The sequence below is a fragment of the Vicia villosa genome, linkage group LG1 (assembly GCF_029867415.1).
Source record: "Vicia villosa cultivar HV-30 ecotype Madison, WI linkage group LG1, Vvil1.0, whole genome shotgun sequence".
Taxonomy (NCBI): Eukaryota; Viridiplantae; Streptophyta; class Magnoliopsida; order Fabales; family Fabaceae; genus Vicia; species Vicia villosa.
This window is the reverse complement of record NC_081180.1, coordinates 149,174,515-149,188,857: the sequence shown is the minus strand read 5'-3', so window position 1 is coordinate 149,188,857 and position 14,343 is coordinate 149,174,515. Positions and strand designations below refer to the sequence as shown.

The following is a 14,343-nucleotide window of genomic DNA, read 5'->3' as shown; positions in this document are numbered from 1 at the left end:
TTCAGAAGAGAGGTCTTCCACACGCACACATTTTGTTATGGCTCGATACAACAAATTCGCTAAAAACCAGTGCTGACATTGACAAATACATATGTGCAGAAATACCCGATGGTGATCTCTATCCTAAGCTTGCAAGTGTTGTTTCAACGTTTATGATGCATGAAACATGCGGTAAGGCCAACGTAAACTCACTATGCATGAAAGATGGCAAGTGCTCGAAATATTTCCCAAAGGATTACCAAAGTTCCCCCATAATAAACGATGAGGGCTATCCAAAGTATATGCGTCGAGATTATGGTCTGTCTGTTCAAAAAAGGGGAATACGTTTGGACAATAGGTATGTAGTTCCTTATAATCCACAATTATTAGTGAGATATCATGCACATATCAATGTTGAGTATTGCAACAAGGGAAATACTATTAAGTATTTGTTTAAATATGTTAATAAGGGTCCTGACAGAGTGACAATTGAGATTTCAAACAAATTTGAAGACGGATGAGTTTTGATGAAATCAAACAATACTATGAATGTCGTTATTTTGCACCGTGTGAGGCTGTCTAGAGAATTTTAGAGTTTGATATACATCATAGATGGCCTCCTGTCATAAGGTTAACTTTTCACCTGGAAAACGAGCAGTCTATAATTTTTTCAGAAAATCATTCTGTTCAAACTATCGTAGACTCAAATGAAGACATAGACACCATGTTTTTGGCTTGGTTTGAGGCAAATAAAAAATATCCACAAGGACAAGATTTGACTTATGCAGAATTTCCCACAATGTTCGTTTATGATAAAAAGTCCAAAGCGTGGCGTCCCAGACAAAGAGGTAAGTCAATAGAAATGCTTACTTATATACCCCCCGAAAGTGGAAATGTTTTTTATTTGAGGCTATTGTTGACTATACAAAAAGGTTTGCACCTGCTACAACGATATTAAGACCGTGTTTGGAACCATACACAAAACCTTTAAGGAAGCATGCATTGCTTTGGGGTTGTTGCAAAATGACAACGAATTTGTGTCTGCTATTACATAAGCCTGTCATTTAGCCTCTGGTAACCAGTTGAGGAGATTGTTTGTCATGTTTGTTTATGGACTCAATGACAAATACTTATGTCATTTGGGTTGTAACGTGGAAACTCCTTTGCGATGGAATTTTGTATGATGCAAGGAAACGTCTAAACAATCCAGGTATTAACATATATGTTTTAATGTTTTATACATATTTTGTTTTGTCATATTTATATGTTGAGTTATATGTTGAACTTCCTAATTTATTTTGTAGATCTTCATCTTGCTGATGATGACTTAAAGAATATGTGTTTGGTTGAGATCGAAAAGTTGTTGTAATTAAACGGTAAATCTCTTGATGATTTTAAGTCCATGCCACAACCTTCAACTTCAGAGATGGCTCAATTTAGGAATAGTTTAATGGCTGCCGAATTAAAATACGATAAGGAAAATTTGGAAGCACTCCACATGACATTGATGTTGACATTGACAGCTGAACAGAGGATGGTTTACGATGAAATAGTGAATTCTATTAAAACTGGTTCTTGAAGTTTTTACTTCTTGCATGGATATGGAGGCACGGGAAAAACGTTCATTTGGAAAACTTTTTCGGCGGCGCTTAGGTCAAAAGGTTTGATTGTTTTAAATGTTGCTTCAAGTGGGATTACTGCTCTATTATTACCTGGAGGTAAGACAACACACTATATGTTTTGTATTCCTTTAGTTACAATTGAAACAACCTCATCTTGCATTCTTCGCTTATAATATGGGATGAAGCGCAAATGCTGAATAAATTTTGTGTCGAGGCTGTTGATAGTTCTTTGAGGAACATAATATGGACTGTATATGATTCAAATTATTAAAAACAATTTAGTGGTAAGGTGGTTGTATTCCGTGGAGATTTTCGGCAAATATTACCTGTGGTCAAAAAAGGCTGTAGAAACGACGTCGTATCTGCTTCAATAAACTCATCTGAGCTGTGGAATTATTGCAAGGTGCTGACATTAACAAAAAACATGCGACTGTCCACAACAAACTTCTCTCAAAATTTGGGTGAAATACAAGATTTTTCAGACTGGATGCTTGATATTGGAAATGGTAAACAATGCTCAGACGAATATGGAGAGAGCACGATTCAAATTCCAGACGACTTATTAGTTACACAATCGGATAATCCACTGTATATTTGGTTGAAGTGACTTATCCACTTCTTTTACAGAACATGAACAATCTGAAATTCTACAAAGAAAGGGCATTACTTGATCCTACTCATGATGTCGTAGTTGTTGTTATTGCTTTTGTATTGTCTTTAATTCCTGGAACCGAAAGGGAGTATCTCAGTTCTGACTCAACTATTATTTCTGATGAAAATTCTTCAATTCAAGTAGATTGGTTCACGCCAGAGTTTCTTAATGAGATGAAATGTTAGGGTATGCCAAATCACATTTTGAGGTTAAAGATTGATGTTCCAGTCATGCTGTTGAGGAACATAGACCAGTCAAATGGGTTGTGCAATGGCACAAGGTTGTTGGTAACTGAACTCTGTCAAAACTATGGGTGGCAAATATATCCATACCCGTGGATAAAATCCGTCACGGGTACGGGGCGGATAGTTTAAAAGATATCCGCGGATAAAATAAATGGATATTTAATACCCGTTTATTAATGGATATGGATACGAGTTTAATGTTATCCATACCCGCGGATATTCGTATCCATTAATAAATTATAAAAATTATTTAAGTATTATTAGTTTATTATACTCTATCTTTTCATCTTCTAAAAAACTACAAAACTAGTCTCATTTATATTCTATACAAATTTTATTGGTCATTTCATATTTAAGCTTCTTCTATACTCCATACCTCACTTCAACAATTCCACTGTCCAACCAATTAGTACCGATCTTTTCTCGTCCAACTAGTATCATCCTTTCTACTTCTCCATTGTCCACTCTTCCACCATAACTCACAATCACAATATCATTGTTTTTTTGTTAAAAATAAAATGTATGAATATTATGCTTTGGTGAAAATGAAGGAAATTAATGTGATGAAATTTTGTTGTTAAAATAAGAGATATTTGTATGAATGTTATGTGATAATAACGCCTTGTGTCTTAAAAACAAGTTGAAAATATTTTTTCAAAAAACATAATTTTATAAAAATAGTATTATCCATGGATATCTGTAAATATTCGCGAATATCTTAAAACCCATGGATTATCCGTTTAGAGGATATCTGACGGGTATGGGGTGGCTATGGATATCATATTTATCCAACGGGGCGGACACGGATATCATATTATCCGTCCCAATGGATATCCATTTACATCCCTAGTCAAAACATTATTGGTGCCACAGTGATCACAGGGAAAGAAATATTGGTGACAAAATTTACATACCAAGGATGAATTTAATTCCTTCCGATCTGAGCTTTCTATTCAAGTTTCAGAGGAAGCAATTTCCAATTGCCTAGTGTTTTGCAATGACCATAAATAAAAGCCAAGGCCAATCACTATCTCAGGTCGGTTTGTATTTACAACGTCCGATATTCACTCATGGTCAATTCTACGTTGCTCTTTCAAGAGTTAACTCGCGAAAGGGATTGAAGATTCTTATTTTAGACAGTGAAGGAGACTCGTGTACGGAAACTACGAATGTAGTGTACAACGAGGTTTTCGACAGTTTGTAACGGTTAGGAAATTGGGCAATGAAACGAGCATATATTTTGTTTCGTTATTTTGCTATAACTAAGTAATATAATCTATTTAAAGACTGCATTATTTTTTTTAAAATAACTTACAGAAATTTTATACAAATTTTACATATATTAAATATTTTCTTAAAATTATTTTATGTATAATACTAATTTTAAAAACATTTTATAATTGATTATAGACTTATTATAACAATATTAGGAAATTTTAATTAATTTAAAAATTTAAATTTTTTAATTTACGAATGTTTAACCTGTTCCTCGCACGGGGTACAGACACTAGTAATCTATAAATAAGATCCACATTACAATGTAAATGAGACTTGAAGAATATAATATAATACTAGACAATTACCCCGTGCGATGCACGAATATAATTTATTAAATTAGTATTGATAGTTGTTATAGTAACATAAAAATAATTTAAAATAGTGATACTTAATTGTTTTTATATTGGGTGTATTTTTTATAAAAATAATTTGACAATAATTTTTCAAATTTATTTTTGAAATAAAATATATATTTTTAACATAATTAAGAAAAAGAAAAAATTAAAAGTATAAAATAGTATAATTTATAGAGTAAAATAGTGGGATTGTACATAAGAAGTGATCTTACCTGATCAGATGGATCTTCAAGGCCTGCAAGGATCTGGATCTTCAGTGAACTGAGGGGGGTGTACCTGGAAGGTGTAGCAACCTGCCCTAAAATTTAACCTTTAGAGTCGCCACCTATTCTATCAAGGCGAATAGGAAACCTCGCGCAGTTATAAAGATTCAGGGTAAGATACTATATTCAGGTCGAGAGAAGGTGTTAGGCACCCTAAACCCTTTCCTAAGGTTTGCATTGTAAAGTCAAGGTTTATGGCTAAACATAAAGAAAAGCAACAGACAGTTAATAGGGTTAAAAGGCTAATTATTTGAACATGATTAGAGTTTGGAAGAGGGGGACTCGCCTTGTTGCCAAGTTCCTACGTACCTCCTTATGGAGGATCAGAGTCTACGTAGTTCGGGATAAGGGTTGTCGCCTTTTGAATTTGATCTGATGTGGTTTGAAGGCTTTTGAGTTGCCTTATCATAGTTATGATAAATCGCAATTTTGAAAAGGTTTGGGAAGTGTTTTGAGGTTGTGGGCGTACAACCCTGATTTGATATGTTTTCGTTAGGTGCGATGATCAATAGGTTTGATCATAATAATTAACGAATTAAATTGTGCATCACTGGTTACTCTGATCAATAGATATGATCGTCGCGGGCAGCGAATGAAATGTGTTTTAATAAAGTTATTTTTACCATCAACTCTCATAACCAATATATTCAGTTATTACACGATGACGGATTAATTCATATTTTTTATCATCTCTTGCCTAATGCGACCAATAAATTTAGTCGGGTCGAGAAGAGAATTCAAACAAGAGTAAGTATCAAGTAATATTAATGAATTAAATTAATTAAATTAAGTTAATTAAGTTCATCTCTCGTCAATGCGACTAATGATTATAATCAGATCGAGGAGAAAATAATATGAATAAACAATTAACAATTATTATTAATTTTATTATTTTTATTAAAAAAAAGGGGTACAAATTACTTTAGAAAGAAAAATAAAAGGGTGCTAATAGCAAGGTCTGGCCCATTAAGGGGCCTGAATGATTCAATGTGGTAATCCTGAGGGCTCATGGTATGGAAACGCGTCTGGGCGCGTTGGATCTATATGACTGGTAATTGAATGGCTGAACATTGAAGGTGTATGGTGGGCTATAGCAATACAGGCACATGGGATTATGTAGCAATATTCAGAAAAATAATATATAGGGCCAGGGATCGAACCCTGGACCCTTGGGGTAACCAACAGACACGCGCGCCAACCCAACCATATCCATGATGTGTTAACAAAACATAGTATAATAACTAAATAAAAACAAACAAACTGCAATGAACAATGCGCGCGAATTTTCATATGGGCAAATCAGAGGAAGCCAACTCATCATCTTCCTCACAGGTCTCATAAAACCTGCAACTATTTGCTACGATTTTGCTGGGGATAACGTCATAGAAAACCAACCTAAAAAAATAGCGAATAGCACATCCCTTCACATAAATGTTTCGCGACCTGTAAGATCCCTTCGTCTACCTCATGCGAATTCAACCCAACCCTCGTTTTGATCTAATTTATCCCTAAAATAGAATCCCCAATTTTAAACCCTAAAGCTCAACTCGGCCTCCAATGGCCGATCACGCTAGAAGGCCAAGAAACTTAATTAACACTCCAGAAACATTCATGGCAATTAGACAAAGCCAAATACACCATCAAAACATCATGAATATGCACACATCATGCTAATCGATCCAAGATTTAGAGTGAATTACTTTGGCTTATTGGAGAATAATCTGGGGGTGTTGATGAAGCGTAGTGATCCAAACACCTTCAGAATGATCCCAGGAATCTTTTGCAACCTTTTGTTCTTCTTGTAATGCTCTAATTCTCCCAAACCGAATTTGAGATTCTTGGTGATTTTTTGTTCTTTATGTTTGTACCTCTAGACAGAATTTTCAACCCTTATTCATGTGGCATGTGTTAGGTACTTATAGGCAACGAATTAGGTCAATAAAAACAACCCAAAATCTCTTTGAATCCAATCTTGCTAAGCTTGGAAATTTGATTTTATTCTTGAATGGAAACTTCCTATTTTTGTCAAATTTTATACTAATCCTTTCCCAATCAATCCACCACGAAAATATATTGTAATTTTGTCATAAATATGATTGGAATTGGTCAATGTGAATCTTTTAACACAATATTTGATTTTTCTTTTAATTACATAATTTTAAATCATTCTTAAATGAAATCAAAATCATATAAAATCAAATAAAAAGATAAAATTCGTGGCACTTGGTTTGGGTAACATAAGTAACGTGTGGACCAAGGTTGAATCATAAAAATATAGGCCCATTTGCAAAAAATTCCAATTTGAACCTCTTTTATTTCACATTTTGCCTCCAAAATCACCCAACTTTGACAAGGCATATCTCTCTCAATTTTTAAGCTGTGAAGGATTTCTAGGACTTTTTGGAAACCTCAAGAGGTCCTCTATAAGCCACTTTGGAACATATTTTTCATTTGGAGATTTTATCTTGATTATATGCCCTTTGACAAAAAACTGTCTTTGGTTGACTTTTGAAAAGGACCTATAATCTTTTGTGCTATATCTCCCAAATGAAGCATTTCTGGCCTTGGCTTTTGAGAGGCAAAGTTGTAGAGAATACAATTTCCTTCAAAATAGGCTTTGAGTGAGGAATTTTTGATATTCTATGTGAAAGTTATGGTCAGTCAAAGTTGAGTTGACTTTCTCCCATAAAAACCCTAATTTGAACCTTTTTGCATTTGTTCCTTTCGGAGTTTCTATTGATGAATCATGATCAACCTTTGATCAAATGATGGATATATTCTTCCATACTTGATGTTGACCAAAAGTCAGAGGTTTTGACTGTGCTTTGATTATGGTTGACTTTTAGGTCAAATTAGTTGCTTGTGGATCATCTGAGCTGTTGAACAAGTAAACTTTGGAATTGGGCCTTGACTTTTGACATGGAGGTACCTTGGATCATAATAGGTCATAGAGCACTTCATTAGAGGCTTTGCTTTGCTAATTCCCTTAGGGGAGTACCAAACCCTAGCTTTAGGAGATTCTTGTTTAGGAGAATGTCTTGATGAAACTCTTGAGCTTTGAATCATTGTGAATGAAATGTGGAAGGCAAATTTTAGGGTATGACAGCTGCCCCTACTTAATCACCTTTGATTGAATGGCGTGAGGATACACAGTTCTCACGTCTTTGGATCGAAGAGTTATTAAATAATGGAAGACCCCTTGAATTTGCCTTGTACCCGATGGTGAAGAAAGGAATGCCTTGCTAACGCTTGAGATTTACGTAGCGAGGACTCGTAGTTTGCTGCGTAGAAAGTAGTTACCTTGCTATAGTGTTAGCAAAGGTTTGCAGTTTGTAGGTAACCCACTTACTATAGTCATTGTAAGCCGTCGCGGCTGGTATACCCACTCCCTATCGTAGTTTGAGTAAGCTTATCGTAGATGGTAGGGCCCACTTACTGTAGTTCTAGTAAGTCGTCACGGTCGGCCGTACCTGCTCACTATCGTAGTTTCAACAAGTTTATCGTAGATGACGTGGCCCACTTACTATAGCTTTAGTAAGTCGTCGCAGTTAGCCATATCTCCTTGTTATCGTAGTTTGAGTAAGCTTATTGTAGATGGTGTAGCCCACTTACTTTTGTGCTAGTAAGTCGTCGCAGTTAGCCATACCTGCTTACTATGGTAGCTGGAGTGATTTTATCGTAGATGGTATGACCCACTTACTATCATAGTTGGAGTAAGCTTATCGTAGATGGTGTGGCCCACTTACTATGGTGCTAGTAAGTCGTCGCAGTTAGCCATACCTGCTTACTATCGTAGTTTTGATTAATCCCAAAAGGATTACTTGCCATAGCCCTAGCAAGCTCACCTGGACCAAAAAGATTCACTCACCTCGATACGGACAAGTTCACCTGCATAGAAGATTACTTTGCAAATGCATTATGCGTATGCTTATGATCTTGTTGTTTGTATGATGTAAACGTATGAATGTTTGCGTGCGAATGTTGTGTGTATGAATGTTGGTGTGCCAATGATGTTTGTGTGTAAATGAATATGTATGTGTGATGACTTTAATGTTTTATCTCTTTGTCACCCATGGAATTTGTTTAACCCTTTCAAGCTGTTTGCAGATCCTGGTTTAGATTTTTCTGGGATGATCTACTGGTAACGTCCCTGGTGAGAGAGATCATGGTGGATCAGAATGATCGCAGCGTGGGGCGTATATTGCCTGCTGGAGATGTCATGGTTTCGTTCCCACTGCTTTTTTTATGCAAATTTGTAAGTTTCTCATTTAGAGTTCAAATCTAAAGTTTATGAAAATAATTTATCCTTTGCACACGGTATTGAAATGATGAGAAAGCGTAGTATGAAAGAAAAAGAAAGCTTTTATTGATGTTGCCTTAAATTGGCGAATGTATAAAAGTGAGAAAAAGGAAAATGACAAATAGAAATGATATTAATACTGCTGTTGCTCTTTTGCTATCGAGGGTCCCAGTAATCCTTTGACTTCGGAAGTTGATGATTGCACGACTCCTTATCCTTTGTGAATTGTGTTGGATTCATGGCTTAGGATCTTGCCTTGGCTAAGCATAGTACTTCTTGACTGCATCTGAATTGATTGGATGTGGTAGTTCATTCCCATCTACGGTGGTGAGGACGAGTGCTCCTCCTGAGAACACCGTTTTTATGACATATGGTCCTTCGTAGTTGGGTGTCCACTTTCCGCGGGCGTCGAATCGAGGTAGTAAGATCTTCTTGAGGACGAGATCTCCTTCTTTGTAAGTTCGAGGACAGACTTTTTTATCGAACGCCCTTTTCATCCTTTTCTGATAGAGTTGCCCGTGACACAAAGCTATCAGTCGCTTTTCTTCAACGAGATTAAGCTGATCAAAACAAGTTTTTACCCATTCCGATTCTTCTAACTCTGTGTCAGCCAGAATTTTTAGTGACGGAATTTCTACTTCGATAGGGAGGACTGCTTCCATACCATAAACCAAAGAGAAGGGTGTTGCCCCTGTAGATGTGCACACCGAGGTTCTATAACCGTGTAGGGCGAAGGGAAGCATTTCGTGCTAATCCTTGTATGTTTTCACCATATTTTGTATTATCTTTTTGATGTTCTTGTTCGCAGCTTCAACAACGCCGTTCATCTTAGGCCTGTATGGTGAAGAATTGTGGTGTTCAATTTTGAACTCCTCGCACAGCTCCCTCATCATGCTGTTGTTTAAATTCGACCCATTGTCAGTGATGATCCTATTTGGAACCCCGTATCGGCATATGATGTTATGCTTGATGAACCGGGTGACCACTTGTCTTGTCACGTTGGTGTAGGAAGCAGCTTCCACCCATTTGGTGAAATAGTCTATGGCAACCAATATGAATCGGTGTCCATTAGAAGCTTTGGGTTCGATCATCCCTATCATGTCAATCCCCCACATTCCAAACGGCCATGGTGAACTTAATACGTTCAACGGATTTGGCGGTACGTGTACTTTATCAGCGTATATTGGCATTTGTGACATGTTCTTGCATATTGGAAACAGTCAGCCTCCATTGTTAGCCAGTAGTACCCTGCTCGCAATATTTTTCGCGCCATTGAGTATCCATTTGCATGAGTTCCGAAGGTCCCTTCGTGTACTTCTTTGATAATCTCTTTGGCTTCGTTTTTATCTACACACCTCTGTAACACTGAGTCGTAATTCCGCTTGTATAAGATATTTCCACTTAGGAAGAATTTGGATGCCAACCTCCTTAGTGTCTTTTTGTCAATTGTCGAGGCGCTCTCTGGGTATTCCTGTTTTTCCAGTTACTTCTTGATATCATGGTACCAGGGTTTGTTGTCAGGTTGCTCCTCGATTGTGAGACAATAAGCAGGCTCATCAAAGTTTCTAACTATTATTTGTGGTTCGTGGTTTGGCCAAGTCACTTTGAACATAGAGGAAAGTGTTGCCAATGCATCGGCCATTTGATTTTCTTCCCTTGGAATATGAGTAAAGGTGATTGTCTCAAACTCAGCCATTAACTCCAGTATAAGGTCTCGATATGGGATTAGCTTTGCATCTCGAGTATCCCACTCTTTATTGACTTGGTGGATTACCAGGGCTGAATCCCCATACACCTTGAGTAGCTTGATCCTTAGATCGACTACTACTTCTAACCCCAATATGCATGCTTCGTATTCTATAATGTTGTTGGTGCAGTCGAAACATAGTCTTGCAGTGAAGGGTATGTGCCTATTGTCAGGAGATGTCAAAACATCCCTTATACCATGCCCTAGTGCATTCGAGGCCCCATCGAACATAAGCGTCCATATTTCCCCTGGTTCGGGTCCTTCGTCGGGTCCTGGTATTTCGTAATCTCTTATCAACATAATATCTTCGTCAGAAAAGTCGAACTTCATAGACTGATATTCTTCGATGGGTTGATGGGCTAGATGTTCTGCCAGCACACTCCCTTTTATCGCCTTTTGAGTGACGTACTGTATGTCATATTCTGACAGTAACATTTTCCATCTAGCAATTCTTCCCGTGAGAGCCTGTTTTTCGAACACGTATTTCAAAGGATCCATCCTCGATATCAACCATGTGGAATGGTTCAGCATATATTGCCGTAGACGTTTGGAGGCCCATGTTAGGGCACAACATGTCTTTTCCAATGGTGAATACCGAGATTCGCAATCCGTGAATTTCTTGCTGAGGTAGTAAATAGCGTGTTCTTTTCTGCCTGTTTCATCTGGTTGCCCCAATACGCATCCCATAGACCTTCTGAGGACTGTGAGATACATGATTAATGGTCTTCCTGGTACGGGAGGTACAAGTATTGGTGGTTCTTGTAAGTAGCTCTTTATAGTTTCAAATGCTACCTGACAATCGTCATTCCACTTGATCGGCTGATCTTTCCTTAGTAGTTTGAATATAGGCTCACACGTGGCTGTAAGATGTGAGATGAACCTTGAGATGTAGTTCAAACGACCCAAGAACCCACAAACCCACAAACCTCTTTCTCTGTCCTTGGAACTGGCATTTCTTGTATTGCTTTCACTTTGTCGGGATCTACCTCTATGCCTCGTTGGCTCACAATGAATCCCAACAGCTTTCCTGACCTTACACCAAATGTACACTTATTTGGGTTCAACCTCAGTTTGAACTTCTTTAAGCGTTCGAACAACTTTTGTAGGTGCGTAATATGTTCCTCTTCAGTACAGGATTTAGCGATCATATCATCCACATAAACCTCGACTTCCTTGTGGATCATGTCATGGAACAGTGTGATCATAGCTCGTTGATATGTTGCCCCTACATTTCGTAACCCAAAAGGCATTACCTTGTAGCAGGAGGTGCCCCAAGATGTCCTGAAGTTGTTTTCTCCATGTCTTCGGGGGCCATTTTGATTTGATTATACCTAGAGAACCCATCCATGAAGGAGAACACCGAAGCTTGTGCCGTATTGTCCACCAGTATATCTATGTGGGGAAGTGGGAAGTCATCTTTTGGACTTGCTTTGTTTAGGTCCCTGTAATCCACGCACATGCGTACCTTCCCGTCCTTCTTAGGAACTAGCACTATGTTGGCAATTCATGGAGGATAGTCAACCACGGCAAGAAATCCTGCGTCGAATTGTTTGAGTACCTCTTCTCGGATTTTGTTATCCATGTCAGGTCGAACTCTTCTGCGCTTTTGTCTGACAGGTGCACAACCTTCTTTGAGCGGTAACCTGTGCACTACGATGTCTGTATCCAACCCTGGCATATCACGATATGACCAAGCAAATATTTCTGCATAGTCACGGAGAAGTTAGACCAGCGATGCTTTTACGTCCTCATTCAACGTTGCCCCGATCTTGATTTCTTTAGGTTCTTTGTCTGTACCCAAGTTTATGATTTTGATGGTTTCTCGAGGAGGGAGCTTGCTTTTGGGTTCTTTGTCCATTAGCCTCGACAGTTTTTCCGGAAATTCATCGTCTTCCTCATCCTCTTCTTCGGACTGATTAGCGAGAGCCTCGAATTTATATTGAGTTTCAGCAGTATTATTATCGGTAGTGTCAAAAAGTGATCTACACATGTGTTATGTTTTGCTTTTAGTATGCAGATATGGTTGTGCTTTTTTTTATGCAAGAAAGTTATTTGTCATTTTAAGAAAGTAAATGCAAGAAAGAGACAATGTTTTCAATATCAAATGCAAATGACAATTTTATTAATAAACTCAAACTTTGAAAATAAATGGGGCCCTTACAAACCAACTATATGCTTTGGGCGAGGCATGAGCGACATTGTGTTTTTTCTTTATTGAAGGGAAATAAAACACACGACAAAAACAAATTACTTTGAAATAGAAACTATCTCCGGTATCTCCAGGCTTGTCCAATTCTGGAGCTGCTCTCCTGGTCTTATCATTCGGATGAAATTGGATGTACCCTCCTTAGGATCCACGCTAGATATCATAGATACATGTTCATATCCGCCTGTAACAAAAGTTTTCATGATCGGAGGGAATCGTTGCTCCTCCTTTGCAGCTCTCGTGATCTTTGTTAGTTGATACCCTAGCCCTAGGCGATCCTTCTTCTCTTGGATTTCTGGTACTTTGCCCCAGCCTTCTGCACTCAAGTCTTGAAGGTCTCTCCAGGATGTCACCGCTCTTTGTATCTTCTCCACAGGCAACGTGATGGCAGTCGCAATTTCTAGTGCTTGGAACGCAGTTTCTAATGCCCCTTCTCCGGCCTCAATGTATCGGTATGAGTCCAGATTACTAACAAATATGTCCTCCTCCCCATTGATAGTTACTATAGAGTTTCCATCCACGAATTTTATCTTCTGATGAAGGGTGGAAGTGACTTCCCCAGCGGCGTGAATCCAGGGACGTCCTAATAAGCAAGTATAAGCTGGTTCAATCTCCATCACTTGGAAATTGATGCAGAAGGTATGAGGACCGACTACAATAGGGAGGTCCACTTCTCCGAACACTGGACTTTGTGATCCATCGAAGGCTTTAACTACCAGACGACTTGGTCTAACCATTAGGCCTTCCAAAGCTATTTTATCGAGGGTAGCTTTTGGCATCACATTTAGTGACGAACCTGTATCAATCAGAACCCTAGATAGGTGAGATTTCCCACATTGTATGGAGATATGCAAGGCTTTTTTATGCTCCTTCCCTTGTGGAGGTAGTTCATGATCACTGAACCCTAGACATGCCCCGACTATGAGATTAGCCACCATTCCATCGAATTGGTTTACAGTGATGTCTTTAGTCACATGGGCAGCATTCAGGATCTTCATCAAGGCGTCTCGATGCTTCTCGGAGTGTACCAGTAGTGAGAGGAGCGATATTTTAGATGGTGTTTGTTGTAACTGGTCCACCACTCTATAATCACTCTTCTTGATCAATGCTAAGAATTCCCCAGCATCCTTATTAGTGGCTTCCTTATCCTTGGGAACGCCTTCTTCAGTTGGTGTTGCAGCAGTCTGATTACTGGCTTGCGCCAAGTTTTCATTAGATTGTGTAGTTTTGAATATGCGACCGCTACGAGTCATGCCCCCAGGTCCAATAATGTTTGACACGGCAGCATTGGTGCTAGAATCGTATTCCCAAGGGACTGCTTTCATTTTGTCCACAGGGTATGGAGCTCTGACCGGGATTATCCTAGTGTGCCCATGTGTGGGTATCATCACTGGTGCCTTAGAACAGGGAATAATTAACGGCTTCTTTGCCCCTTGAGTGGGTATTATCAGCGGCTCGTTTCTTTCTAGCATACCCACATATTCCTCTTCGGGATGTTCTTTCAGCTGAATCAGTCCTTGATCCATGAGCCTCTGCAGAGTGTCCTTAAAAGCCTCGTTATGTTCTAGGATGAACCCATTTGCTAGTAGATACCTCTTAAGGGCATCTATGGGGGAGCTCCGTTGTTGAACTAACTTTTGCTCAGTAACGACCTCGATTGCATTGACTGTGCCATCATGATGAGGCATGGAATTT

General features: G+C 38.5%; 1 pseudogene; it reads left to right on the top strand.

Annotated features, from left to right (window-relative positions):
* The first annotated feature begins 1,098 nt into the window (after positions 1 to 1,098).
* Positions 1,099 to 3,702, top strand: LOC131657110 (uncharacterized; annotated as a pseudogene).
* Positions 3,703 to 14,343: the final 10,641 nt, after the last annotated feature.